At 42.2% G+C, this 27,328-nt stretch overlaps 1 pseudogene; it reads left to right on the forward strand.

Annotated features, from left to right (window-relative positions):
* The first annotated feature begins 17,921 nt into the window (after positions 1-17,921).
* Positions 17,922-26,480, forward strand: LOC101783193 (annotated as a pseudogene).
* The last annotated feature ends 848 nt before the right edge of the window (positions 26,481-27,328 follow it).

Raw genomic sequence — 27,328 nt, forward strand, 5'->3', positions numbered from 1 at the left:
AAGAGAAGGGTCCAGCGCTTACGCCAATAGGAACAACAAGAGGAAGAACAGAGGCAAGCGTTGGACAAAAAAGGAGTCAAATCTCAAGTTTGGCACCCCCAAATAAAAGCCGATGAAGAAAATGATGATCAGGGTTCGGCTGCCGACATTAACATGGTGTTCATCTTACCAATGGAGTTCATGGCTCCCGCTGACCGCAATAACACAACAGACATAGAAGAGCGGATGGCACAATTGGCTCTGGAGCCAATGACCACCACTTTTGAAAAACCCGAAGATGAGAAATGCCAGCATCTCAAGGCTCTGTTCCTGAAGGGGAAAGTTGACGGATGACCAGTCACCAAGCTGTTGGTAGATAGAGGCGCGGCGGTAAACATCATGCCATATGCCATGTTTTGAAAACTTGGCAAAGGGGAAGAAGAATTGACCAAGACGGACATGATGCTCAAGGACTTTGAAGGCAACATATCTCTAGCCTAGGGGGCACCCTGCGTCGACCTCACCATTGGCAGTAAGACCCTACCCACCACTTTCTTTGTCATTAATGGTAAAGGGTCCTATAATATGCTGCTTGGACGAGACTAGATCCACACGAATTGCTGCATCCCGTCTACAATGCACCAGTGCCTCGTCCAGTGGATTGGTGACACGATTGAAGTGGTCACCGTTGACTCCTCTTACAGTGCTACCGTAGCCGACGTGCAACAATGGAGCTACGAACACATCAGATGCATATCTAGTAGGACCTGGGACACTAACTTCTTGAAGGTGTCAAATTTTGGTCTACAGCCGATCCAAATAGTCAGCTCGGAAGAATCATCTTGATGGATGAGTTCATCCGAGAAGATGGGAAGCTTGGGCACGGGTTCACGTCGGCCGATTCGTTAGAGATGGTAGACCTTGGAGATGGTAGCAAGTCGAGGCCAATGTATATTAGTGCTAAATTAGATCCTGAGTATAAGCGTGAGTTAGTGGATTTATTAAGGGAGTTTAAAGATTGCTTTGCTTGGGATTATCATGAAATGCCTGGTCTAGACCGGTCGATTGTCAAACATCGGTTGCCCATAAAACTAGGGTATTGACCATATCAGCAACTAGCGCGACGTTGTAATCCTAAAATTCTACGTGATATAAAGGCCGAAATCACAAGATTGATTGAAGTAGGGCTCATTCAACAATATCGATATGTCGATTGGATTTCTAACATTGTTCATGTGTACAAGAAAAATGGAAAACTACGTGTTTGCACTGATTTTAGGAATCTTAATCAAGCCACACTGATGGATGGATACCCGATGCTGACGGCCGATGTATTGATAGATGCTGCTGCAGGACACAAGGTTATTAGCTTCACGGATGGTAACATCGGATACAATCAAGTATTAATGGCCGAAGAAGATATCTCCAAAATGCCCTTCAGGTGTCCTGGTTGTCTTGGTTTGTTCGAATGGGTAGTCATGACTTTCGGTTGGAAAAACGCTGGAGCTACATATCAAAGGGCCATGAATTATATATTCCACAAGCTTATCGGTGTTTTGGAAGAAATTTACATCGATGATGTCATTGTCAAGTCAAAGGGATATTGATAGCATTTGGCTGACTTGCGCAAGGTGCTGGAGTGCACAAGGAAGCATGGGTTGAAAATGAATCCGAACAAGTGCGCTTTTGGCATTTCGGCTGGCCAGTTTTTGGGTTTCATGGTCCACGAGCGCGAGATTGAGATCAACCAGAAGATTATAAATGTTATCAACAAAGTTGTAGCCCCACAAGACAAGGCTGAGTTGCAATCCTTGATCGGCAAAATCAACTTCATCCGAAGATTCATATCAAACCTGTCTAGACGGATTCAAGCTTTCAGCCCATTGTTGAAGTTGAAGCCCAACCAAGAATTTGTTTGGGGTGAGGAGCAACAGAAAGCGTTAAATGACATCAAACAATATCTGCTATCTCCTCCCATGTTGGTTCCTCCTCAGGCTGATAAACCTTTCAGATTGTATCTATCAACTGATGAACGAGCTATCGGTTCGGCACTGGTCCAGGAGTTTGAAGGAAAAGAAAGGGTAATTTACTACATCAGCAAAAGACTCTTGGATGCTGAAACCAGGTATTCTCTGGTGGAGAGGTTATGCCTTTGCCTATATTTCTATTCCACTAAACTCAGGCACTACCTATTGTTGGTGGAATGTGTAGCCGTGTGTAAAGATGATGTCGTCAAGTACATGTTATCACTGTGATTTTGAAGGGTAGGATTGGAAAATGGATTCTGGCCCTCTCGGAATTCGATTTGAGGTACGAATCAGCCAACGCCATCAAGAGTCAAGTAATGGCTGACTTCGTAGCCCAACACTGTGGGCCGGAGGTTACTGTCGTCGAGCCAGTTCCGTGGACTTTATACTTTGACGGATCTTCGTGTGGGGCTGGATCAGGAACTAGCATAATCCTCATATTGCCTCGGGGGGCAAGTTATGATTTCTCTCTGCCGATTGAAGCTTCTACCACTAATAATCAAGCAGAGTATCGGGCCATCTTAAAAGGCATCCAACTGTTGAGGGAACTCAAGGCTGACGCGGTGGAGATATTTGGAGATTCCATGCTCATCGTAGATCAGTTTACTAGAAAGTGTGAGTGCAAGGATGATATTCTGAGAATTTATTATGAGGAAGGCCTCCAGTTACTCAGAGAATTCAAGATTGTAGTTATTGAACATATCCCCAGAGACTACAACGAAGAAGCCAATAGACTTGCCCAGCACGCTTCTGGTTACCGATCGATTCATGGTGCTTTGGCTCTAGAGCTGGCAGCTGACGACTGGAGGAGGGAGATCACTGACTATCTAAAGGATCCATCCAAGAAAGTTAATCAGCGGATACATTTCCAAGGCACAAAATATGTATTACTTGAGGATGATCTATTTTATCGGACGATTGATGGAGTGTTACTTAAATGCCTTGGCATGGAAGAAGCAAAAACTTTGATGGGTGAGATTCATGAAGGTGCATGTGGAGCCCATCAATCGGCCTTCAAGATGAAGTGGATGATTAGAAATAATGGATATTACTGACCGACAATACTTGAAGATTGTTTTAAATATTATAAAGGCTATCAGGATTGTTAAAAATTTGGCAACGTGCAACGAGCTCTGGCCTCGGCTATGAACCCGATAATAAAGTTGTGGCCATTTAGGGGCTAGGGAATTGACCTCATCGGCCAGATCTATCCGCCGTCAAGCAAAGGGTATAAATTTATATTGGTGGCAACTAACTACTTCACCAAATGGGTTGAGGCGGTTCCCTTGAAAATTGTGACGTCGGCCAACATGATCGAATTCGTGAAGGAGCACATTATTTATCGGTTTGGTATTCCCCAAACTATCACGACTGATCAGGGGTCAATGTTTACCTCAGGGGAGTTCGAGGAGTTCACTACCAGTATGGGGGTTAAGTTGTTGAATTCTTCTCCGTATTATGCTCCGGCCAATGGTCAGGCCGAGTCGTCAAACAAAGGGGTTATTAAACTTATTAAAAGAAAGATCGAAGAACAACCAAGATGGTGGCATACGACGCTAAATGAGTCCTTGTGGGCTTATCGGATGGCTTGCCATGGTGCCACCAGGGTGTCCCCTTACCAGTTGGTATATGGGCATGAAGCAGTATTAACTTGGGAATTGAAGACTAGGTCTAGACGTGTATCACTTCAGGATCAGTTATCGGCCGATAATTATATCCACCCTCATGAGAGGAGAATTGGAAGATTTGGCGAGTCAACAACCAAGAGCTTTGATCAGCATTGAGGAAAATAAGAAAAGAGTCACCAGATGGTATGACAAGAAGGTCAAGGTCAAACAGTTTTCCCAAGGGGATTTAGTCTGGAAGTTGGTCCTGCTGATCGGATCTAAAGATCCCAAGTATGGAAAATGGTCGCTCACTTGGGAGGGACCATATCGGATTAGCTGATGTGCTCCAGGCAATGCATACATACTAGAGACTTTTGAGGGAGAAGAGTTTACGAGGGCTCTGAATCGAAGATATTTGAAAAGATACTACCCCATTATAGTGGTAAACGCTTAGCCGATGATGTGGCATATCGGGATTTCACGGCCGACGCATATTGATTCACGTTCATATAGCTGATGCAAGGGGCATCGCCTGAAGGTTGAAGGAGACGAAAAAGTATTTATATAGATAAACTGATCTGTATTCGATACATCAACTGGATACATGGCCGACATCATACAAGTCACCCTTAGATAAAAAGCACCAACACACTCATAAGTTACAATGATTCAACAGTGTTTCAGTCGAGCTTTATTCAGGTCAATCTCTTTCTGAAGCCGATCTAATTCTATCTGAAGATGGGCGTTCTTCTCTCTACTTCTGCCATGTCATCTTCGAGGGTAACTTCACGAGGCAGTTGATGACTCTTCTCGACTGGTGGCCGAGTTGGCCTTCTAGAAGCTTTGGCCTCAATGTCATCTACAATCCTTTTGATGTTTGCGGGAAGGTGATCTTTGAGTTCCTCGCGATGAGTTTGGATCAGATCTTTGTCAGCCTGAGTGAGCGGTTCATCAGAGTGCATGATCTCAATGGCTCGTTCAAGACTGGGGCTAAGCCGGTTTGGCTGTGAGGATAATAGATGATCAATTGACAGAAAAAATCAATCGAAGAGGGATAGAGTTAATTTCGTACCTGATTGACAGAAGAGGAGGAAGCCATTTTGATCACCTGATTGAAGACTTGGAAGTGTCTACAGGGATCGAGATTAATGGGCGTTGTGCGAGTGCCTTTGGAGGGGATGTGAAGGATTCGTATTTATAGAACAAGATGGCGATGGGCAACGGTTGGTAAAAGGGGGGCATTTAAAGCAAGTGACCATTGAGTCAAAAGGCTATGGGAAAAGCCATTCAGGTTCACATTCAAGATAGAAACATCAAAAGTATCAATGTTATACAAGATATTCAAAGGTCATTTGAGTTCATTACAACTATCCGAGAAGAGTGCTTATGGCCTCGATTGCTCGCAGGTGAACCTGGTCGGCTGCATCCAACACTCGCTGATCGTCATCAGCCGACCCTGGGATTTCTAGCACGTTACAATGGAGGAAGATGGCCTCATGAGTGAGGGATTGCCTTTCTTGTTTCAAATCGACGATGACAGTTAGAAGATCTTCAAGCTTCTTTTCTTCGGTGGCGATGGCTTTCACGACCTATTCCATTTCTTTGGCAAGTTCTGCTCTACGCCGTTTGAGCTGGTCTATTGCACTGACGATGCTCAGATGGGAGGTCTCGAGGATGCCGATCTGCCGGTATACCTCTTGCGCACGCTGCTTGTAAGATTCTTCTTCTCGGCGCACCTTCTCTAGTTTAGCATGATCGGCCATGTGACGCAAGGCTCTGAACACTGGAACTCGCATGGTTTTGATGTATGTTGCGGGTGTGAGAGCCTCTTCTACGTCTTTTGGGACTTGGTCTTTGATCTCGTTGAATATTCGTCGTATCAGTTCGGCATCCTCCACCAATCAGTCGACGTTTTCCTGGAGAAGGGCTCGCATGTTTTGGAGCTTGGCACGGACATCTTCTAGTATTGAGCTCAGGGTTATCTAGCGTGATGCGACTTCCTCATCATCAGAAACTGCAACTGCAAAAGAGAAGAGGCTGTCATTTGGTGTATCCTGTTCCTGCAGAGATGGGGAAAAACGTTTTAGCTGACAGAAATGAGAAATCGGCTAGTAAAAATAGAAGGTCTTTACCTCCTTAAAACAGATCTCTTCTACCTGAGTTGGCAGAATTGCTACTCTCGACTCAGGAATCGGCGGAGGAAGTTCATCAGAGGGAGAAGATTCAACAATAATCGGCTTCTGGTAATAGCCGGTAATGTGCTTGGACCAACCTCCTAGAGAAGGGAAAGGGAAGCATTTGTGAGTATAATAGAATGCTAAATCTAAATGTGAGTCTTGATTTTCTTACCTCTGGGAATCGTGGAGCCGATAGTTGCTCAAGGGGAACGACCGATGTGTTTGGAGCATCCTGTGCCAAGAATTAGCCGATTTTAGTTGAAAGAGTTATGGAGATTAAGTGAAGAGTGTGTTCTTTACCTCAATCTGAAGATTTGCCTGTGGCACAGTTTCGACTCGGGGATCGACCGATTGGGGAACAGTCTGCTACGGAGTGAGTTGTGTGGCCTGTTAAGAAGGGACGAGTTTAGTATTGGTAATACATATGAAAAGTTAGAACAGAAGGATTACCTGTATGGCCTCCACCAGGAGAGATGCAGCCGCCGATCCAACTTCTGATGCTGCTAAGGGATCAATATTCTGAATTGTTGGCAAGACATCTACTTGGACTGGTGCGGCTGAGGGCTCGACCGATGTTGCTGCCAATTGGTGGGCTGTCCGAGTTATTGCCGATTCAGTACGGGATCGTACCCTACGACTCGTTTTCTTTGTGGTGGACATTTTGAGTTTGTGCTTTAATCAGCCGATGGCTATGTCTTCCATTGATGGGGCATGATAGCCGATAAGAGGGTACGGTGTGTACGGATGATGGGTCTCTATCAGCTTGCCACTCTGACTATGCGTTGGGGGCACTTGGCTATCGACCTGCATAGAGAAGAGAGGATTGTGATGAAAAGTTCTGTGGCATGAAAGAATGAAAGTAAGGAATCGGTAGGAAAAGTATTGTTACCTCTGCATTCAGATCAGCGTGAGTGGGGTCCAATTGATTGCAATACACCGCAGGGGCCGCACAGAGAAGGTGTTGTTTCCACTCGGCCCACCATAGTTTGAATTGTTGGGTAGAGAAGGATACCACCAGCCAATTACTCAGATCGATGGTGTTGGAATCTGGTGTCAAATTGCATAATCTGTTAAATTCAAATCCTCTTGAAACCGGTTCTCAAAATTTCACTCAGGCGACGAAGTGGACTCCAATTGGCATTTGTCCCAAGCCAAATTGTCTGGCTGTTACCGATGGGTTGTAGAACTCGTATGTTGGGGAGTCCTTCCTAGAAAAGAAGTTCGTCGGTAGAATTCTAGGTTTAATCAGGATGTCCATGATTCCCTCATCAAAAGTATTGGTACCCGAGTCAAAGTAGTCAGGGTTCTCAAAAGTTGGATCTTCTCTTTGATACGGATACCAATTCATTACTTCTTCTTTGAAGCCATTATAAAAGCATCTGAAGTGCTCGGCTATTCTTGAGGGAGCAAGCTTGCTGCCAGGGAAAGAAGATACAACTTCTCCGAAAAAGGTGCAGCGGCGTCTTGCCGATAGGTCAATCTCTGATTTGACATTGGGGAAGGTCTTGGTCCTGATCCGCTCTTTGAAGATTTTGCTCATGTATAGGTTGAGCCAGAGGTTGATAAACCACCAGGCACCCCCAGGGTTCCCGATGGGTTCCCCAAATGATAGCTTCATGGCGACTTGATGCAACATATAGTACACTGACCCTAGCAAATATTTTCCCAAAGGGACAGCGGCGCCTCTTACTTGTGCTTCGGCCAAAGCTTGCGTGTTGGAGGTAGGACCAGCTAATTTGCCATAGAAGAGATGTTTTTCCAACCACATCATCAAGAAAGTTGTGTGCACCTTTTCCGTGATGGGTCCGGTCTTCATGTTCTTCTTGATAAAGCCTTTCCATCCATTGATGGCTTTCGTTTCCAGCCAGTGAGTGGGTTTGATTAAAAGATCAAAAGGTGTATCGGTGGAGGAGATATCGATTCCAGTCAGCATCAAAACATCAGCCAAGGTTGGAGTCATTGGTCAGTGGCCAAAAAGAAACGCATTGAGAGCGTCAGACCAGAAATAAGATGCCGCGATGAGTAGAGCGTCATTCCTCTCCATATGAGATAGAGACAGAATTATACAATGGCCGATTTTCCGCTCATCCCACAAGACTCTATTGGAATTGAAGGTGTTCGTCCAAGACTTGAAGGTGTTCGTCCAATTGTCCAAATCCATGGTTGATTGTTTAAATGGAATCCTGTGAGTTTCCAGGCTAATTAGATCGGTTGGGTTAGGATCTCCCATAGGGCCAAGACCGATGAGTCCGGGGGTGTCGGCCATGGGGATGGTAATTCTCTGCCTGAGCTCCTGAGCAAATGCGAAAAGAAAAAACTAAGAACAAATCCAAAAATCGTGAAGAGGTAAATAAAGAGGGGCTCAGAAAATTTACCTCAGGGACGAAGGCCATGGTAGTTGTGGGTGCTGCCATTGAGACTTGGAAGCCAGTGCGATTGACGAAGAGCGGGAGAAAGTCACCAAAGTGCACTGGGATGCACCTAGAAGCGGAACAAGCAGGGGCACCGGAGTGCGTTGGGAGACAATTCGCCGAAAAGGAAACCCTTTTCGCCTGGAGGAAGAAGAAGCGGCGGAAGAGATGAGTATCTGGGGGATGGCTCAAGAGAGGGGTAAATATGGAATTTTTACCGCGCTGTCTGCGCTAATTTCAAAAAGAGCATTTGCCTGCGGGCACTCTGTTCAAAAAAATGCAATCATTAAGGAGAAGATTTCAGGAGCAAAGAGCATTTTGCCACATTTATTGTTGCATCTCTTCCAGAGGAAGGAATCGGGGTTGAGAAAATTTTGGAGCAAAAGATATGTTTCACTCCAAAACTAGAGGGCATGTGTTGATGCCGGTTTTTGACACGTGTTAGGGTCGGCGTCAAGAAGAGAAGAAAGTGGAGGCTGTGCCTAGGGAAATCGGTCGATAAAGCTACAGTGTTTCGGCCGATTAACTGATGAAATCGATGGGGACTAGCCGATTGGAAGCCAGAACAGCTCGGCCGATATGAGCCTAAATGGGCCAAGGCGGTAACAAGACGAAGACAGAGTTGGCCCATAGAAGATTGATTGGTGTTCGACTCCGATGTGAGTTGTATCCGTATGCAAATATTTATTATTTTCAATAAGAGAAAAATCGTAGTCGGTTAGGAAATCAGTTGTAACAGGGTATAAATAGGTGCCTCGTGAGGCTAGTAAAAATACCAACAATCATCAATACAAATCTACTTTTTCATGCAACTTTACTTTCAAGTCGGCGACTTCGCCAACCCTTTTTCTTTTCACGAGTTCATACGAGTTGGCAGAACTGCATCAACCCGATCTCCGGCCAGTTTGTAATTTCCATGTATCGAGTAATATCTAAACTTTAACTTTGGGAGCATCGTTATTGTTTTGTTTAGATTTATTCACTAGATATCGATATTTACTAGAATTATAGGTTTTACCTGTTGTTTTAGTTTTTATCATCAGTTATCCAACTTGAGGCATGAACTGTCGGCTATATTCATACATTATTTACTACCACAAAGCCAATTAGATCTGTTTCAAGTGTCACTTCCAAAAGCATTGTTTAAGTTACTCTAGTAGTTTCTTTTACACCTGCCACGTGATTATCGGTTATTTCATAGCCGGTCATCTTTACGCCAAATTGGCCAATCCGCTGATACATCTTTTGGAGTAGATCGGAACTCCAACCGATCGAATCTCTAGAATTTGACATCTTTTCTTCCTTGTCAATCAACAAGTTAGATTGACTGGCACGCCGCGCAAACCGTACCAGGGCGATAACTCGAACAGGAGTTAAGTAGATTCTCCCAGTGCGTGTGTCTGACGCAGGAGTCAGGGTCACTGTCCGATTTTTTGCGTCAACACAACCTTCCGAGCCTCTGTACATCTTTTCAACATGTGCTGATTTTTGTACTATAGATGGTCTGCCATTATGGGGGGAGGGTCCACCATTGATTCTTGAAAACCATCCCAAATATGTCTAGTTTTGCCAAAATGGTCTGCATTTGACCGGCAGACGGTCTGCCCAACAATCCACCATACACTTCGGACGGTCCGTCATTTACATATCAGACAGTCCGCCACTTCCTGTCCAACACCTAAACCTTTGCACTCGAGTTACTTGCTTATGTATGCTACGACCAACTCTTATATGGTCATCTAGCATTATTAAAAGAAGCTTAATCATGTCATACTCATATCATTGCAATTATTCATGGCATATTTATTTATCAAGCATCATTGCACTCATGTAGAGACCGAAACGCCGGAGCAAGAGGAGGGTGAGCCTGAGCCGGAGCCCGTCGCCGACGATGCTTCTTTTGTGAACCAAGGCAGGTGCCTAAGAATTCTTTTAACCCTATTTTGGACCAATGATGTATATGAGTCTTGTATGTTCTCGAGTTAATATTTACGTATATGTTGCTTAGCTCCTACTTGATGCATTATCCATCCTTGATCCATGCGAGTATGGGTAGGCGAGTATGCTTGTTTAGGTGTCACGAATTTAATTTTCTTATCCATGCTTAGCTTCGGTTGAAGTTGAGAGGTAGCAAGTTCACCACCACTCGCGAGTTATAGGATGATTGATTAAATAATACTTGGTTAGCTATGAATAGTTTAAAATTGAGCAACTATGAATGATGAATCAAACTTGAGCAAGAATAGTAGGTCATGTTGAGATTGGAGCTCACTTGGCTTAGTCTTGCTTGAGTTAGTTAAGGCCCTGTCGTTATTGCTTTGATACTTGAGCACTATTTTGTACAAACCACATGCTTAATATGGGAATGGCAAGCCAAGTAGCATAAGTCACACCTTGCCTTGACCGGATTAAGTGATGAGGTGTGATCAGCTGTATCCGGTGCATCTAACCATTCCAACTGTTCGTTCATAGCCGGGTATGGGTATGTGAATGGTCGAGGGGCATGAATCAACACTTATCCTCGGTTGTGGGTATGGTCATTAGTCTTGCATCTCGTGTGGGAAAAGTTGTATACCCCTGCAGGGTTATGGTCTATTGCAATAGCCATGCTCCCGGTCAAAGAGCACACTCTTATACTTTGACTTTAACATAGAGTTATCGAATGGAGTTCATGGAAAATTGAGTTCATATTCATGATCACATTTAGCTATTGAAATTTACTTGATGCTTGACTTAGAGATCATAGAATGCCATGTCTTTTGCTTATTATAACTTGATCAAATTTAGATGCTTTTATGCAAATTATTTACCTATGCCACTCCTTGCAACTTAACCAAATGCATTCTCCTTAAGAGTCGGGCAACTATATACCCATACTTGGATAAGATATGTGGAGTACCTTTTGTACTCAAAGTGCCGCCATTAAGTTGTTGCAGGTGATCCGCAGTCGGAGGCCATCTTTGGGTATTTCTACCCCGCAGACGGAGGTGCAGGTGAGAAGTAGATGGCCATGGCTAAAAGGGCACTATCAGCATATAGTGATAACCTTCTTAATTTTGTGTTGTATCTTATGAGCGTGATGGTAGAACTTTTCACTGCAAAACTCTAAGAACTTGTTGTATGTGAACTTGAACCCTTTTATGTAATGTGATGGACTATGTATGGATATTCTTATGTTGTGATGATGTTATATTGTTGTGCTTATGAGGTGTGTTAAATCCTGGGCAATGTTTATGACACATCTCAAGGATGACCAAAGTTATTCTTTTTTAGTTGCGTTGATCAATGGTCGATAACTCGATTAAATGGGTGTAACTTGGAGGTTCCTCACACTCCTCCTCTGCACAAATTTATCAATGGGCGAGCAAATCAGTACCCAACCAGCTGAACCAGGTAGAACAAGAGAGACGAGAGAGCCATGCACCCACCTTCTCGGAGAGGTTGTACACCTTGGCAGCATGGCTCCTCTTGCCTCGCGGGTGCGTCGGCCTCGCGGGCTCCAACTTTGACGACCCCAGCGCATCCTGCAACAAGCAACCAGATGACTTAGTAGAGCGCATGCGCGAACCAACCGTAAGGCAGAGGGCGAGAAACAAATGTCTTTGAAAGCGGCAAGATACGGCGGGGACACCGGGGACGAGTACTCGCCGCTCACCGGGGACGAGGCACGCGGCTATGGCGTCCCTCGTAGTGTTGTCCCGCAGCGGGGCACCGACGACCTCCAGCACGCGGAGCCGTTCCATTTGGCGGCACGCCGACACGGCCATCAGCGACAACCTCGGAAGGGAGAGAGGAGGGCGCCTGCTCGGTGGAGCTCCAGGTCGCCCGGCCACGCACCCAACCCACATGGAGCTCGCGCCATGCTCGCCCGGCCGATGGGCTCACCCCATGCAGATCTTAGGGGGGGGAGAGAGGAGAGTTTGGGAGGTGGGCTGGGTCAAAAATGGTCCATGTTTATCTCAGCTTAACGTTTTTCTTTTTTTCCATTTAAAGTACTCTTCTGAAGTAACTTGCTAAAAAAATATCTTAAATGAATTTCTGCATGCTTATCGAAAGTAATTCCAAGTTGAACTATGTGTGCCTCCAATAAGAATTGAAAAATGCACAAATATTATATTTAGGCTCATATGTTCCATTCTAGCCCATGTCTTGGAGATAGAACTGGTGTTGTGGTAAAGATGGCTCAGCTAGAGTGGCAGGCATCAGTTTACAGGTTTTTTTTGTTAAGAATTTGGGCCCTTGCTAACTGGGTTGATGAGGTGGCCCTACTGACTGGACTGATGAGCTGGTCCTGTGTGCACGCCAGGAACCACTACTAGATTAAGTATTTCTAATTCATTTACCAATGATACAGATAATGATCACGAAGGCAATACTTATTGATACCGAAGTTTTCAAGGTAATAAAAGAACAATTATGTGGATTTCTTATGGAGGAGGTCATAAATCCTGCGGGGGAGTTTCATACTGATGGATCTCAGCTAGTGCACAAACCAGACTCGGGTTCAGAATAGTAATTAAATGCGATATGTGTATGCACAATATGTCTATATATAAATATGTGTAATATTATTCATATATGAGTATGCACAATATTTATATATATATAATATTATCTCAAATGTTATATTAAAGATAAATAGAACTTTACATATATTAGCGTATTAGGACTAGTATATGTAAAGGAAACAAATATGAAATACAAATATACAAAAAAGGAACAGAAAATATGAAAAGAAAGAAAAAATATTAGTACCGGTTGGTTGGTAATGAGGGCGCCCCCCGCGCGGTGGCCCTTTAGTACCGGTTGGTATCCCCAACGGGTACTAAAGAGTACCCTTTAGTACCGGTTATTTGAACCGGTACTAAAGGGCCCTCTGGTACCTATTGTCCAGTACGGTTGCACAACCGGTACTAGAGGTACTAGAGGGGGTTCCCAACCGGTACACAAACATATTTATATAAATAAGGAGAAATATCAAAGCCAATCACAAATGAAGTAGTAGCTCAATGGTAAGCCCTGATGCAACTTGTTCAATATGTCTCAGGTTCGTTCCTTGTGGTGTCAACTTTTTTTCTATTTTAGGTTTAAAACATTTCAGCCGACGAAAAAGTTGGAATGGGCCAAAAATGATTTGCAAATACGAGAGAATATGTATGAAAATATCAATACCAAAGATTGTCACACTAGAGGTGTACCCTAGTGAAAGGCTCTAGGTTCAATCCTCCCAATGTTTTTTTCTTTTGACCTTTTTGCCAAAGGCGTCATACTTTTTTTTAAGAAAAAATAGGTAAAGCATCTTAGAATTTTTTAATGTAAACATTATATTTGTTTTCTAAAAATTTTGGTTTAGAAAGGTATCAAATCCGTAACGATTTTCATTTTCAATCTATGATGATTATCGAGGTTCGTCATAGAAATCAGGTTCAAATTTGAGTCTGGATGGACTATTTGCAGTTCTATGGATCCAATATAGATGTAGTATCTGTTTGTGTTGTAATAATATTTAAGTTATTTTTTGTCTCATGCGTCCGTCCCCTCTAAAAGTTTTAGTGTGCTCGGACGCTCTGCGTTCGACATAATTTATGCTGTTCTCGTAGAAAATGTACAGGAATTAATTGATGGACAACACGTGTTCACTGGACGTCCAGTGAGTTCGAGCTCAAGGACATAAATGCTCCCGGCCCACAATCGATATGAATATTGACATATTGTGGAAATTTAAGTGGATCAATGGATCATGACAGAAAGACAAACTACCCGGATTCTTGGTTGTACTTTGAAAACGGTAGAGGAACCGAACTCAAAGAAAGTTGTTCTTTGAAAACGGAAGTGGGAACCAAACTCAAAGAAGAGAGGAAAAAAGCCGCCTGGAAAATAAAGTTGACAGCGGGAAGAAAAGAACGTTTTGTGTTATCGGAAGACGAAATCTGGCGAGCCAGACCAAAGATATTTTGGCCGAAGTCACCAAGTGACCACGTAGTACATATGGAGCCATGGAACGTAACGAAGTGTGCTAGTAGATGATTCAAATATTTCTTACCTTACCGTATTTACCGTATACTATTATCCTACCAGTCATTTACCTTCAATGACAATAGGAGGCCTTCAATGACAGAGTTAAAGTGATTTATCAAGGTGGTTTCTCAAGTAGTTTTACTTATATGGCAATAGGAGGCCTCATAGTTTGGAATCCACCTCACCAATAGACCTATAGTTTGGAATCCAGGCAAACGCGTGACAGTGAATCATCCACCTCTCATGCATTGTTTTTGTTAGAGCAGTCTCAACCCTCCATCTAATATGGTTTCTACATCATTAATTGTCTTACAGCATACTTCCTCCATATAAGGCATCCAAGAGATTTTATGACATATTAGCAGAAGTAGCAAAAGACGTATGTACCCCTGAGTTAATGATTTTTTAATAATAATCCACCGATCAGCTACCCTTACCTTGTTAATTATAGAAAGAATTAAATGGCAATCATCCAAATATACCTACAATATCTTGTATTTGAGAACAAATTTTGAATGCTTAGATGCCTTGTATTACAGGATGGAAAGAGTAAGTTTTTTGACTTATGTAACACGGAACCTGTGCCTAGATGGGGAGAGCACGATACACAGGGCATGCCATCGAACGACTTGCAGACCAAAAAATGTGCACCCTGGAGGGGCGTCATTCAGGTAAGGCACTAATGGCGTGCCCTAGGGTCCGCAAGGCACCTTAGGATGGCACTAATCATTATAGAGTCGAAGGACGAACAACAAATGAGGGTATCAAAAAACTAAGATAAAGAGGAAAATATAAGAGTTTTAGTCTAAATTAGACTTTTAGCACCAAAATAACTTCGTTTTTGGAAAATATCACTAAAAACTATGAAATCCACACTAATTTGGTTGTGACCCAGTAGTCTGGACCATGAGCGTTGTGTGCGCATATTTAGTACAATCTTGCTAGTTGAGAAAAGTGGAGTCAAGTTATAAACCTTTGTCCTCCAACCATAGCACATTTGTTTGAGTTAACATTTTACGCGAAGTGAGAACATAAGTCTAAATAGGGTGCTATGTGTATGCATGCCCGCCCCTCGGGAGAGCTGCGCATTACCGCTTTGGAGGGCAGGGTGTTCTACAGCAAATCCACGCAATTGCGCATGGGGCTTAGTGTATGGGCATATGTTGCATGGAGTGTTTGAGCCCGTATGAAGCACACAACGTGGTATATGGCGACGGCACTGGACGTACAGTCGTGCGTTAGAGTGAACATTCCTAGACCTTGCCCAAGTTTGGGTGAGTTGGACTGACGAGAATACCAGATCTTTTGATGGAGGTGTTTGTGACACCTGGCCCAATTTAGTTATAGTCAAGTAGCGGCCCATGAACGTTATGTGTGCATATTTAGTACCACCTTTCTAATTGATCAAAAGTGGAGCCAACCTATAAACCTTTAGCCTCTGAACATAGCACTTCTGAATCAAACAAAGCGAGAATCCTGAACTTCGAAAAGGTCAAGCTGTGCGGCTTTGGAAAACGAGATGTTACAAAAGTCTCCATCGTGTGAAATACCACCAAAAGAATGACCCTTACCTTAAACTAGCATGGCATCATGTTCGGGTGTTGTCCACGGCTGGCTAGCGCCTACCATGCCTCCCCTGTTTTGCATGTAACATCCCACTTTTAGAGAATTTTAAATTTACGAAATTGTTTTTAGGTATTTTAAATTTATCACGAACCTAATATATTTCTCTTTTATTTATTAGCTGTAAAATACTTAAAACCTTTTCTAATTTATACCCTACATAAGATTATATTATTTATGTGCATCTTGTTTGCCCTAGATCCTAATCTTATCCCAACGCCAACCTTTATTTAAATTCAAATTTAAACAAAATCCAAAATCAGGATTCGGCCCTTTCTTAAATGCATAGTGGTACTAAACATACGCACACTGCACTCATAGAACACTAGCTACCGAGCCATATCAAATTTGGACCGCATTCGTGCAGCATTTCACATCCGGCGCACACTAGTCTCATGATGCACGGCACACCTCGCAGGCTTCGATAGGTGAGGTAGCGCGCTCCTGTGGCATGCCATTTTTCTTTCCAATGCCTCACGACATAATTCACCTTTTCAGTTTGTTAAACCCTACTTCCATGAAGGATATCAGTTTTTATAAAACTCAGGCCTTGGAACAAAATGGGACTCTAGTCCAAGTAAATCCTTACTTAGAAATAAATATTTGGGTTCAAAATGCCTTTCTCATATTACAATTAGACGTGGAGACTCACAATTCTGGAAAGGTTTGCTAAAGGTTAGGGAAGATTTTCGGAGTTGCGAAACTTTCAAGATAAAAGATGGATCACAAATCAAATTTTGGAAAAACACTTCAGTTGGTTCTAAATCACTCAAAAATCAATTTTCTAACATGTAAAATATAGTCTACTATCCTCATGCTACAGTGGCAAATGTTATGAACCAGACACCATGGAATATATCTTTTAAAAGAGCTTTAGTCGAGGATAAACTGATTGCTTGGCATAACCTTATAGCTAAAATAGCTTCCTACCAGCTTTCTGACGTGAGGGATAGTTTTACCTCGGATTTGCATAGACATGATAATTTTACTGTAAGCTCTATGTATCAATATCTCGTAATCTAGGGTACTTCTTTTATTAATAAATTTATATGGAAGCTAAAGATCCCTATAAAAATAAAGATATCTCTTTGGTACCTCCAAGGAGGCATTATTTTAACAAAGGATAAGTTGAACTGGTATGGGAGCCAAAAATGTTGCTTCTGTTATCGTAATGAAAAAATTAAGCACCTCTTTTTTGATTGTCAACATGTTAAGATAATTTGAAGAGTTGTTAATATAGCTACTAGGTTAACCACCCCACCTAGGTCAATAAATAATATGCTGCAGAATTGGTTAACGGGTATAGAGAATAAGATAAGAAGGTTGATCTATGTGGGGGTTGCTGCTCTTATGTGGACAATTTGGTGTACTCGTAATGATATGGTTTTGAGAAGAAAAAAAAGGTGTAGGTTGTATTTAGGGGAGCTTATTGGCTGCGGTTTTTGTATGTATTGCAACGTGAAGATACTAGGGAAGCAGTCCGGGTGGCAAGCAAAGCGCTGGAAGTCATCGCTTTGGATATCTTCGCTGAGAACAGATGGAGAAGCAATAATAGACTTTGCTTATGATTTCCATGATTTCGGTTAAGACTTTTTTATATTTTGGTGATCAGCTTTGAAGCTGAATTTGCTATAAGAACCGGGTTGTGTGCAGTAGCAAAGGTCAGAGATAATTCAATTTTCTGAAAAGTCCAAGTAAATCCAACAAATTAACTGTGGAGAGAAAGTAAGGACATAAAAATGAAAGAAGCTGACAGCGAAACAGCAGCAAACCGTCAAATACAATGTTTGATAGTGAAAGATAAATTAAAAAAACTATTCGTCCCAGAAATTATCGAAGCAGTCTTATGAAATGAGGTCAACCATATGTTTCCCTGTCGTCATAGCTTTGACTGGTCGACGATGGCAAGAAAAATACCTGTCAGATATGGTCAAAAAATACAACAGTGGGTCAAAAAACATACTATGACATGTTGCAATCAACATACGGTCCTTGACTTGCAAGATTGCCAGGGTCTCCTCTGCATACCATGGAAACAATATATATAAAGGAGCTAGAGATGTGCCTTCCCGGCCCAGTGTCCTCCTATCCTTACAAAAGTGTCACAAGAAATTGAGCAACCAGGATGGCGACCCTTTCAAGAAAATCAAGTATGTGATTCATACCTTGCATATTGTGTTTATGCATTCGATTCTTTTCTTGTGCAAAGCTTCAAAAACCCATGAGTCTGGTCTTGAAACAGTACTGGATCATGCTTTCTGTTCCGTGGAAACACCATTCATTTTGGGATCCGGCAGATATAGGAAAAAAGGAAAACAGATAAAGAGATTCGGGATTTCAAAACTGTAGGATTTTTTGTTTTTCATACTATACAAGGTTATGCTGGATGCTCCAAAAAAATGTTGAAATGGCATGAAAACATAGTATAAAAAGAAAAGATTAAGAAACCAATTGGAGAAGGCTTGGAGAGCAAATGAAATTCCAAATATAATATGTACGAAACAATACAAAATTTATCATGGTAAAAATAGATTTGCACTTCTTGAACAATCCAAATATAGTATAGAATAATATATTTTAACTAACCCAGCAATCAAACATATACCATGGAACAACTCAAAAATTCTATAACAATCTAAACAACCGTGGAGGTGAATATATCATTATAAAAATGTTTATGGACTATGGACTAAGGGTCTGTTTGGATCCTTTAGCTAAAGTTTAGCTGGTTAAATTTGGATCCTTATAAATTTAGCCGCCTACTGCTCTGCCCACGTGGCTTGCTGGTGTGATGAGAAAGATAAGAAAGAGAAGTGCTTCATTTAGCTGGTGGATCCAAACACAGCTAGCTAATTTTTAGCGAGCTACTACTTCAGCCAGCTAAACTTTAGTTCCAAATTTTAGCTAGCTAAACTTTAGTTGGGGTGGATCCAAATGGGGCCTAAGTAAACAAAAGATGATATATACTTAAAAATAAATACTTTTTGGAATAATTTGATGTAATAAGTTAAATATATAATAAAAATACTGAAATTCCTAGACAATTAAGTTACAAAATAGTGAAACCAAATTATCACATCTTTAAACCCTTGAAAGGATCATACCCAAAAAAGGTATAAAATAATAAATATACAAAAAATTACAAAATACAAGAAAAGCTGCAAAAAAGGTAGTTGACTACATGACTTTAAGGTTGATCTCTCAATTTCTTGGTTGTGATATCGCTTCTGTAAATTAACCGAGGGTCAGTGGGGTGCATGTTTCGCTGTGTCACGTTGTAAGTTCAAACGTTTTCCTATCTTAGTACAAAGATACACAACTCTCTTATCTATTTGAGAAAAAAATGTTCATGATAAAGCCAAGGTTTTCAAGAAAAGGGATAATTCAAGTAAAAATTTAACAAGGTCAAAAACTAGGCTACTAAGAAAATTTCATGATGTGGTGCAACCTACTTTGATTGGTAGGCTGGATGATGAAGATCCTGGACCAGAAAAGGATGGTGATAGGTGGCCTGATAAACATTTGTAACACCCCAAGCACCACAAAGGCCCATGATGTTACAAAGCGTCCCTCCCACACGCTGGAGTATAAAAACTCGGCAGCATAACCTCATATACAGAGTAAAACATGGAATTAACAAGATACATGGTGTATAGAGATAAACCACGTACTAGTATTTAATGAGCAATTTAACTAGATAACAATTAACAGAGATCATCCACACTCATTGCTATGAAACCACGAAGAGTCACCGCAAGGTCTACTCTATATTCACTATAGCAAAACAAAGATATCATTATTGTTGTAAAGAAAACATGTGGACAAAGAAGTGATGATGTGCAGCTAATCCCATCCCTTCAAGCAAAGCATCGACTCAAGTACCTGGAAAAATATAGGGGTGTGAAAATAAATCTCAGGAAGCAAACTACTTCAACCAAGTTATTTGAATCACAATGTATTAAGCATCAGTTTAAGAGTCATTATTATAAAAGAAGCACCATACAAAATTAGAGTATAACTTCGAGTAGTAAGATAAACAAATAATTCATAATGTATATGCAAATGGTGCAATGTAATGCATGACTTCACTTCTACCCACACATCCCAAGGAAGAAGGTGAAGGCTGCAATCACATTGTTATATCTCAACGTGCGTTGTTGTAACGGTACTTACCCCACCAATCCGGCTACAATTTTCTTCATATGCATAGACAACATGAGAATGCGAATGCAAGATTGCAATGCATAAACTTCATAAGAGTAAAGCCTCGACTTCAATGTAAAGCCATTTAAGATTTATCTTGCTAGTGTGAGGTATTGAATTTAATTGGAGGCAATTCAAACAACAGTGTTAAAGTATGTAGACCACATCACTATATTTACTTGCCTGCACCGAAGACCAAGAATGTGAGCTAAGCACAATCCAAAGGTGCACCACCTATTCACAAACATAACTCAGCACCAACACAAACACACAAGTATAAATAAACATAATTCAAAGTGTCCCTATGCTTAAACCCAACATTCTCCCAAAACCACACCCAAAAGTAGATATGACAGCAGCGCTATTGTTTCTCTTTTTTTATCTTTTAATCCACATGGCTAAAAATTCCTATCTTGTGCCATTTGAAAGATAACTTCAGAACTTACAAATTTTTCTAGTGATCCATAAATAAAGGAAAAAATCATCAACATAGGCTAATCTTGAAATCAACCTCAAACCGAAAATCTGACAACTGCAGAACAGTCCTAGTAAAACATGTATATATGGAGCTCCAAAACTTATATGAAGATGCCCTTAACCAATATGGAAAGCTTATGAAATTTCCTACAACTTCTTTAGCCAGCAAAAGATCCAATTCTATCGTTTGGGTTGCCTAAACTTTAGGTGAACAGATTCAGCTCAGAATTACAAGGCTGAAAAACCAACAGAATCAAACTTTAATATCTCTCAGCTCTTAAGCAATTGTGGTGTGGTGTTCTTTACGGATATGGAACTTTCTGAAAATCCTCTACAACTCATATATAGGTTTTATATTTTTTTTAAGCCAGTAAGACCACTTAAAATAGTCAGTACTGAAATGGCGCACATTAACTACGTGCTGAAAACAGCAACGAGGAAAAAACTTTACCCTAGCCCTTAACGGCGTCGAATACCACTACAAGCACGTGCTAGAATATTTGAAACCTTAGGAAAAATATGGATTACAGCAGGGGCATGCCTCACCTAGGGTTTTCCCTTGAAAACAGCAAGGGCAATGGCGACGACAGCGATCCCAACAACGACTTCCAGTTGTTTTCCTCTCCCTAGTGAGGAATGTCACGGCAGACCCATTGATTGCACCTAAACTACACCTTACATGGTGGCACCACCATTAATAGCAAGAAAGGCAATAAATTGGGGAAAATAGAGGAAAGGAAGCCCAACCAATTTCCCCACGGCATGGAGGTGCTTGGCTGCGGTTGCCGGTTTTAATCTCCAATCGCCAATCATTTCATAGCCCTAGCTCTCTACTAGCATAATGTAGGGGTAGGGAATAGAGGGATGCTCCAATCTTCTTGGGCAGCGGGAAGATGCGAGATGCCCACTCAACCATGTCTTTCTACTGCTACCCATTGCCGATAGCTGCCACCGCTCCACCCGTCGTACTCTTCCGCCTCCTTCAGCACCGCGCTTGCTAATCTAGCCAGCGCCGCTCCCCCGCGCTGGCTCCCGCAACCCGCTGGCAGCAGTGAACTACCTCACCGCTGCCCCAACCACCTTCTGCCCCACCTCTTCCCCACCAAATCAAACCGAAGCTCACCTGCGCCACCTACTGCTTCCATCGGGTGTCTTCCCCCACCTAATCGATGGAGCCCCACAGCCTTGTCTCACCCACCCATAACCCCTATGTCGCTGCCAGGCCTACCACAGGGTCCATCCATCCCTTTAAACCCAGCGAGTCCGAAGGCCAGAGCCCCGTTCACATGTCCCAAAACTTTAGCCCCTAACCCTAACCTATCGGGATGGAGGAGCACTACTTAAGCTGCAAAGCAAGCATGAGGAAGACAAGAGAGGTGGTAGAGCAATAAGGAGAAGGGGTACATATAAGGTGAGGTCCGCCGATAAGCGAGGAAAAGGGTCGGTGGGCGGAGGATGCTTATCGTCTGCATGGGCTGACAACATTTCCAAAGGTATGGAATGTATGTGTAGAGGCGGATTGGCCGCAGACTACCGGTGGCATTGGTCTAGGGGAGGTCGCTACCCTGCACAGCCATAGGACTCTCCCCTGATGGGAAAGGAAGAGAATGGAAAGGAAAACCAAGGGCAATATGGTGAGTTTCTCTTCCAGACATATGGGCCCAACGGCAATTCAACCAATTGGACATCACGGTAGTGGCACTGAGGGTAACAAAAAAGTTGAGTCAGTGGCCCACAAGGCGCCAAAAGATTTTTATTGGCATTTGAGGAATTTTGAATTTTTTATAATAGTATGTGCGGAATTGCCTTGCAAACATAACGAAGGTCACCCAAACTTCCTTCGCATTGCACACAGCAAGCCTGGCCTGGAAGAAGCTCTTAATTATAGCTTCCACCAGTTCAGCATCTTAGGCTCATTTTGCATTGTCTGGGCCGGGCTCACTGTGCTATTCAGCTTACCAAATATCATGATAAGTTCTACCACATGGGCCTTTTTTAGAATGTTGTGCAGGCTACCAAATGCATCCTAAGATAATATTGAAATCTTAAATCACATGGTATTGTGTGCATGCATTGAGTGATTGACCATCTCCATGCTCATAGTCCGGTTACAACTTACAACCCAGCTAACCCGTGGAACCGGCCCTAAATGTATGGACTTCTTGAGCAGTAAACAGGTTGCACAAATTCAACATAACCTCAAGAGAATGCACTTCATTAACATAGAGAAGCTTGTAATTATATGAATAGCTTGATATGTTCACCTCTATTTTTTTGAAACTCATATTTCTCTGTTGTTTCCCAGTGCTGTCGATGTTTCCTGCTCTTCTGTTAATTATGTCGCCACCTGTGCTCAAACAACCATTGGGTTCATCTTTTCAAGCCTCAGCAACAACATTCAACAATATAACTGATGGGGATACCTTGTTGGAATTCAAGGCAAGCTTAAGCAACCACTGGGGTGCCATAGCCTCATGGAACAAAACCAATGAATTCTGCAGGTGGCAGGGTGTCAGTTGCAGCCTTAAGCACAAGCACAGGGTCATTAAACTCAACCTCTCTTCGGAGGGCCTTTCTGGCACAATCGCCCCTTCCATTGGCAATCTAACATTCTTAAGAACTCTAGACCTCAGCTGGAACAATTTGCATGGTGAGATACCTTCAACAATTGGCCATCTATCTCTCTTAAGGAATCTCAACCTGTCCAACAACTCATTTCATGGTGAAATACATGCCAATTTGAATAACTGCACCAGTCTTGAAAGTATCAATCTTGACTCAAATATGCTTACTGGAGAAATACCAGCTTTTTTAGGAGGTTTATCAAGACTCAGTTCAATACACCTTCAGAGGAACAATTTCAGTGGTTTAATCCCCCCATCACTTGCCAACCTCTCAGCACTGCAACAAATCTATTTTGCCTTCAACAAACTTGAGGGCCCAATACCTAAGGGCCTTGGTAGGCTAAGTGGTCTTGAGTTCGTGCAACTGGCTGCAAATCAGATCTCAGGAACCATCCCTACAACATTTTTCAACCATTCCTCACTAACCCACTTTAGTGTGGCCTTGAACGAGTTGAACGGTAGGTTACCCTCTGATTTGGGCAATCATATCCCAAATGTCCAGTACCTGCTCCTCAGCATGAACCACTTTACAGGAACTCTTCCAGCCTCTCTTGCCAATGCAACAAAGATATATGCTCTAGATGTCTACCTTAACAATTTCACTGGAAGAGTGCCTCCTGAGATTGGAAAGCTTTGCCCAGCCTTGCTCTCTTTCGACACAAATCAGCTCACAGCAACAACTGCACAAGATTGGAAGTTTGTAACGTTCCTGACAAACTGCACACGGCTTCGTGTACTTAAGCTCCAGGACAACAGTCTAGGAGCCATGCTACCGATCTCTATTACAAACCTATCAGCACAACTCCAGAAATTATTTGTTGGAGAAAATGAGATTTATGGAAAGATACCATTTGGCATTAGCAACCTTGCTGGGCTAACTCAGCTGCAGTTCTCCAATAACCGATTCACTGGTGTCTTGCCTGACAGCATCGGAATGCTAAATTCACTGCAAATCTTTGATTTTGATGGTAACCAGTTGACAGGGTTATTGCCATCCTCGATTGGGAATTTGACACAACTACTACATCTACGGACAGATAACAACAAGTTTGAAGGACCTCTTCCAACGAGCCTAAGGAACCTCCAGGAGCTAACTGCAGCAACCTTTACAAACAATAAGTTCACAGGTCCATTGCCAATAGAGATCTTTAACCTATCATCCCTCTCGTTTCTTCTAGATTTGTCAAATAATTATTTTTTTGGTCCTCTTCCACCTGAAGTCGGTAGCCTCACAAAGCTTGCATACTTGTACATCAGCGGGAACAACTTTTCTGGTTGGATACCAGATGCTATCAGCAATTGCCAGAGTTTGGTAGACCTTCGATTGGACACTAACTCCTTCAATGGTAGCATTCCTGCATCTATCAGCAAAATGAAAGGTTTGATGATCTTAACTCTATTCAACAACACGCTCTCAGGTGCAATTCCTCGAGAGTTGGGTCTCATGGATGGATTGGAAGGATTGTATCTTTCACACAATAACTTGTCTGGGCATATACCAGAAAGCATTGAAAACATGACATCGTTGCATAAGTTAGACCTATCCTTCAACCATCTGGATGGGAAAGTTCCATTGCATGGGGTGTTTAGTAATGTCACTGGGTTTTTGTTTGATGGCAATCTGGGGCTCTGTGGTGGTATCTCAGAATTACATTTGCCTCCATGCCTGCCAAATTCCATGGAGCACAGCAAAAGGGAACTTCTCGCCATTTTCAAAGTTATATTACCAATTGCTGGTGTCCTTTTATGCATCAGTTTGGTACTTATTTTCATCTCATTAAAGAAGAAACAAAAATCTCAGTCTACAACTTGGCAGAGGCTCATCTGATAGATGACAAATATCCTAGAGTTTCTTATGCTGAATTGGTCCAAGGAACGAATGGCTTCGATACAAACAGTCTGATTGGTAGAGGAAGGTATGGTTCAGTCTATAAGTGCAGTTTACACCTAAAAAATGCAATAACAACAGTTGCCGTGAAGGTTTTTGATCTTCAACAATCTGGTTCTTCCAATAGTTTCATATCTGAATGCGAGGCACTTAATAAGATCCGCCATCGTAACTTGATCAGCATCATAACTTGCTGCTCAAGTTCTGACTTCAACCAAAACGACTTTAAAGCACTTGTGTTTGAGTTTATGCCAAATGGAAGTTTACATAGTTGGTTACATCAAGATGTGCAAGCATCACAGCAGAGGCACGGTTTGACATTGACAGAAAGATTGAATATTGCTGCAGATGTTGCTGATGCACTTGATTATTTGCACAACAATTGCGAGGCACCAATAGTTCACTGTGACTTGAAACCAAGCAACATTCTTCTGAATCAGGAATTGATTGCTCATGTTGGGGACTTCGGCCTTGCAAGAATTCTTTCTAATTCAACGAGTGAGCAGCTGATAGACTCAAAGAGCACTATGGGAATCAGAGGAACAATTGGATATGTTGCTCCAGGTAACTATTTTTATTCTGACATTCCACACACTCAAAAAAAACAAAATTTTAGTTGCATTTTAAATCATTAATATTGGTCTGCAATGTAGAATATGGGGATGGTGGTCAAGTTTCTAAATGTGGTGATGTATACAGCTTCGGAATTGTCATCCTTGAGTTGTTTACAGGCATGTTGCCTACTAATGACGTGTTCAGAGATGGGTTGACCTTGCAGAAGCATGCTGAGAATGCACTTCCAGGGATGTTAATGAAGATTGTTGATCCTGTCCTACTCACTGTCGAAGAAGCTTTTGAAAGTAATTTGCAGGGTAGAAGAAATGCAATGGAAGACATCAGCATGGTCATGCTGCCTGTCACAAAACTTGCGCTCTCATGCTGCAAGCAGGCACCAATAGAGAGGATGTGCATCAGGGATGTAGCAGCTGAAATGCACAGGATTAGGGATCTCCATGTTAAAAAAAGGAAGACGCAAGGAGAGTTTACCATCAAGTGATGTGTGTTAGGCTAGCCGATGGTTGGCAATATATAGGAGATGGCACACATTTTGCTTCTCAAATAATATTGGTTTCCATAGTAATATTTCTCTAAAATATAGAACATGGTCTATTTACAACCATACAAATGACAAGACATGGGCTATCTCAATAATATATCTAATCCAGACCATGGAGCAAAAAATTATATGGATTGGAACATATGGAATTTTATCTTGTTGGGTATAAAAATGAATAAAAATGTTGGGATTGTAGCACCGCTGATATTTGAACAGGAATCAGTGTTTATTTACTTATTGTACTTCCACTTCAACAGGAGGCTACGAAGCCACCTTCTCACCTTCAGTAATGGGAGACCAAGTTGAAATATGCCTTAGTCTATTTATGATGAGTGATTGACTAGATGATTTGAGGCTTTACTGGTTGAGTCAATATTTCATATGTGCATGTTTATGCTAACGACTAACCGGAGGTGTTGTGTTGTGTTGTGTGCGTTGTGTTGTGGTGTTTGTGTAAAACATAATTGTGCGTTGTGTCTCTTGGCTTGTGACGTGCAAGTGTAGGATACGACGTAGCGGTCGACGGTATGAGGTGAAGGTCAAGCAAAAGGTTCAAGCTGATGTACTAAGGCTGTGAAGGGTGAACACGAGTAGGCTTGGACCGAGAGACTTGAGGAGCTCGGGCGGAGTCATGGACGATCCACGTGGTGCACAGAAGAGCAAGAGTACACCAGGATGAAGATGGTGTCGGTCAAGTCACAAGCGGGATGGAGGCAAGTCAAGTAGGCGGTCCAGGAGTGGGAGCGAAAGACTTTGAGGCGTCGAAGGCTTGGTGGAGGCCGGACACGCGTCAACATTGTCACACCCTGAAATTTCCGAATTTCAGGATGTGAATAAAAAGAATAAATAAACAATAATTTTCTCATAGTTTTAAAATTTTCCCAACATTTAATTTTCTTTTACAGGAAATTTAGTATAGGAAAAATAATTGTTTGCTTTTATAAATTAATAATGTTGTTCTATGTTTGTGCATTCATGTCGCTGCATCTTGGTGTTTTTTGAGTGCAAAAGTTTGAAAAATGCGTTTAGACGTTGTCCAGACCCTTGTGAGAATTTTCCATCTTTTTCCGGAAATTATTTTCCTTTTCCTAGAGCTAAATCCAATTTTTGGAAGGCTTTAGAATCCTTTTCACGAGCTCCAAGTATTTTATTTGGATTCTTTGTGTCCCAATCCATC

Source organism: Setaria italica, chromosome VIII (genome assembly GCF_000263155.2).
Source record: "Setaria italica strain Yugu1 chromosome VIII, Setaria_italica_v2.0, whole genome shotgun sequence".
In the NCBI taxonomy this organism is placed as follows: Eukaryota; Viridiplantae; Streptophyta; class Magnoliopsida; order Poales; family Poaceae; genus Setaria; species Setaria italica.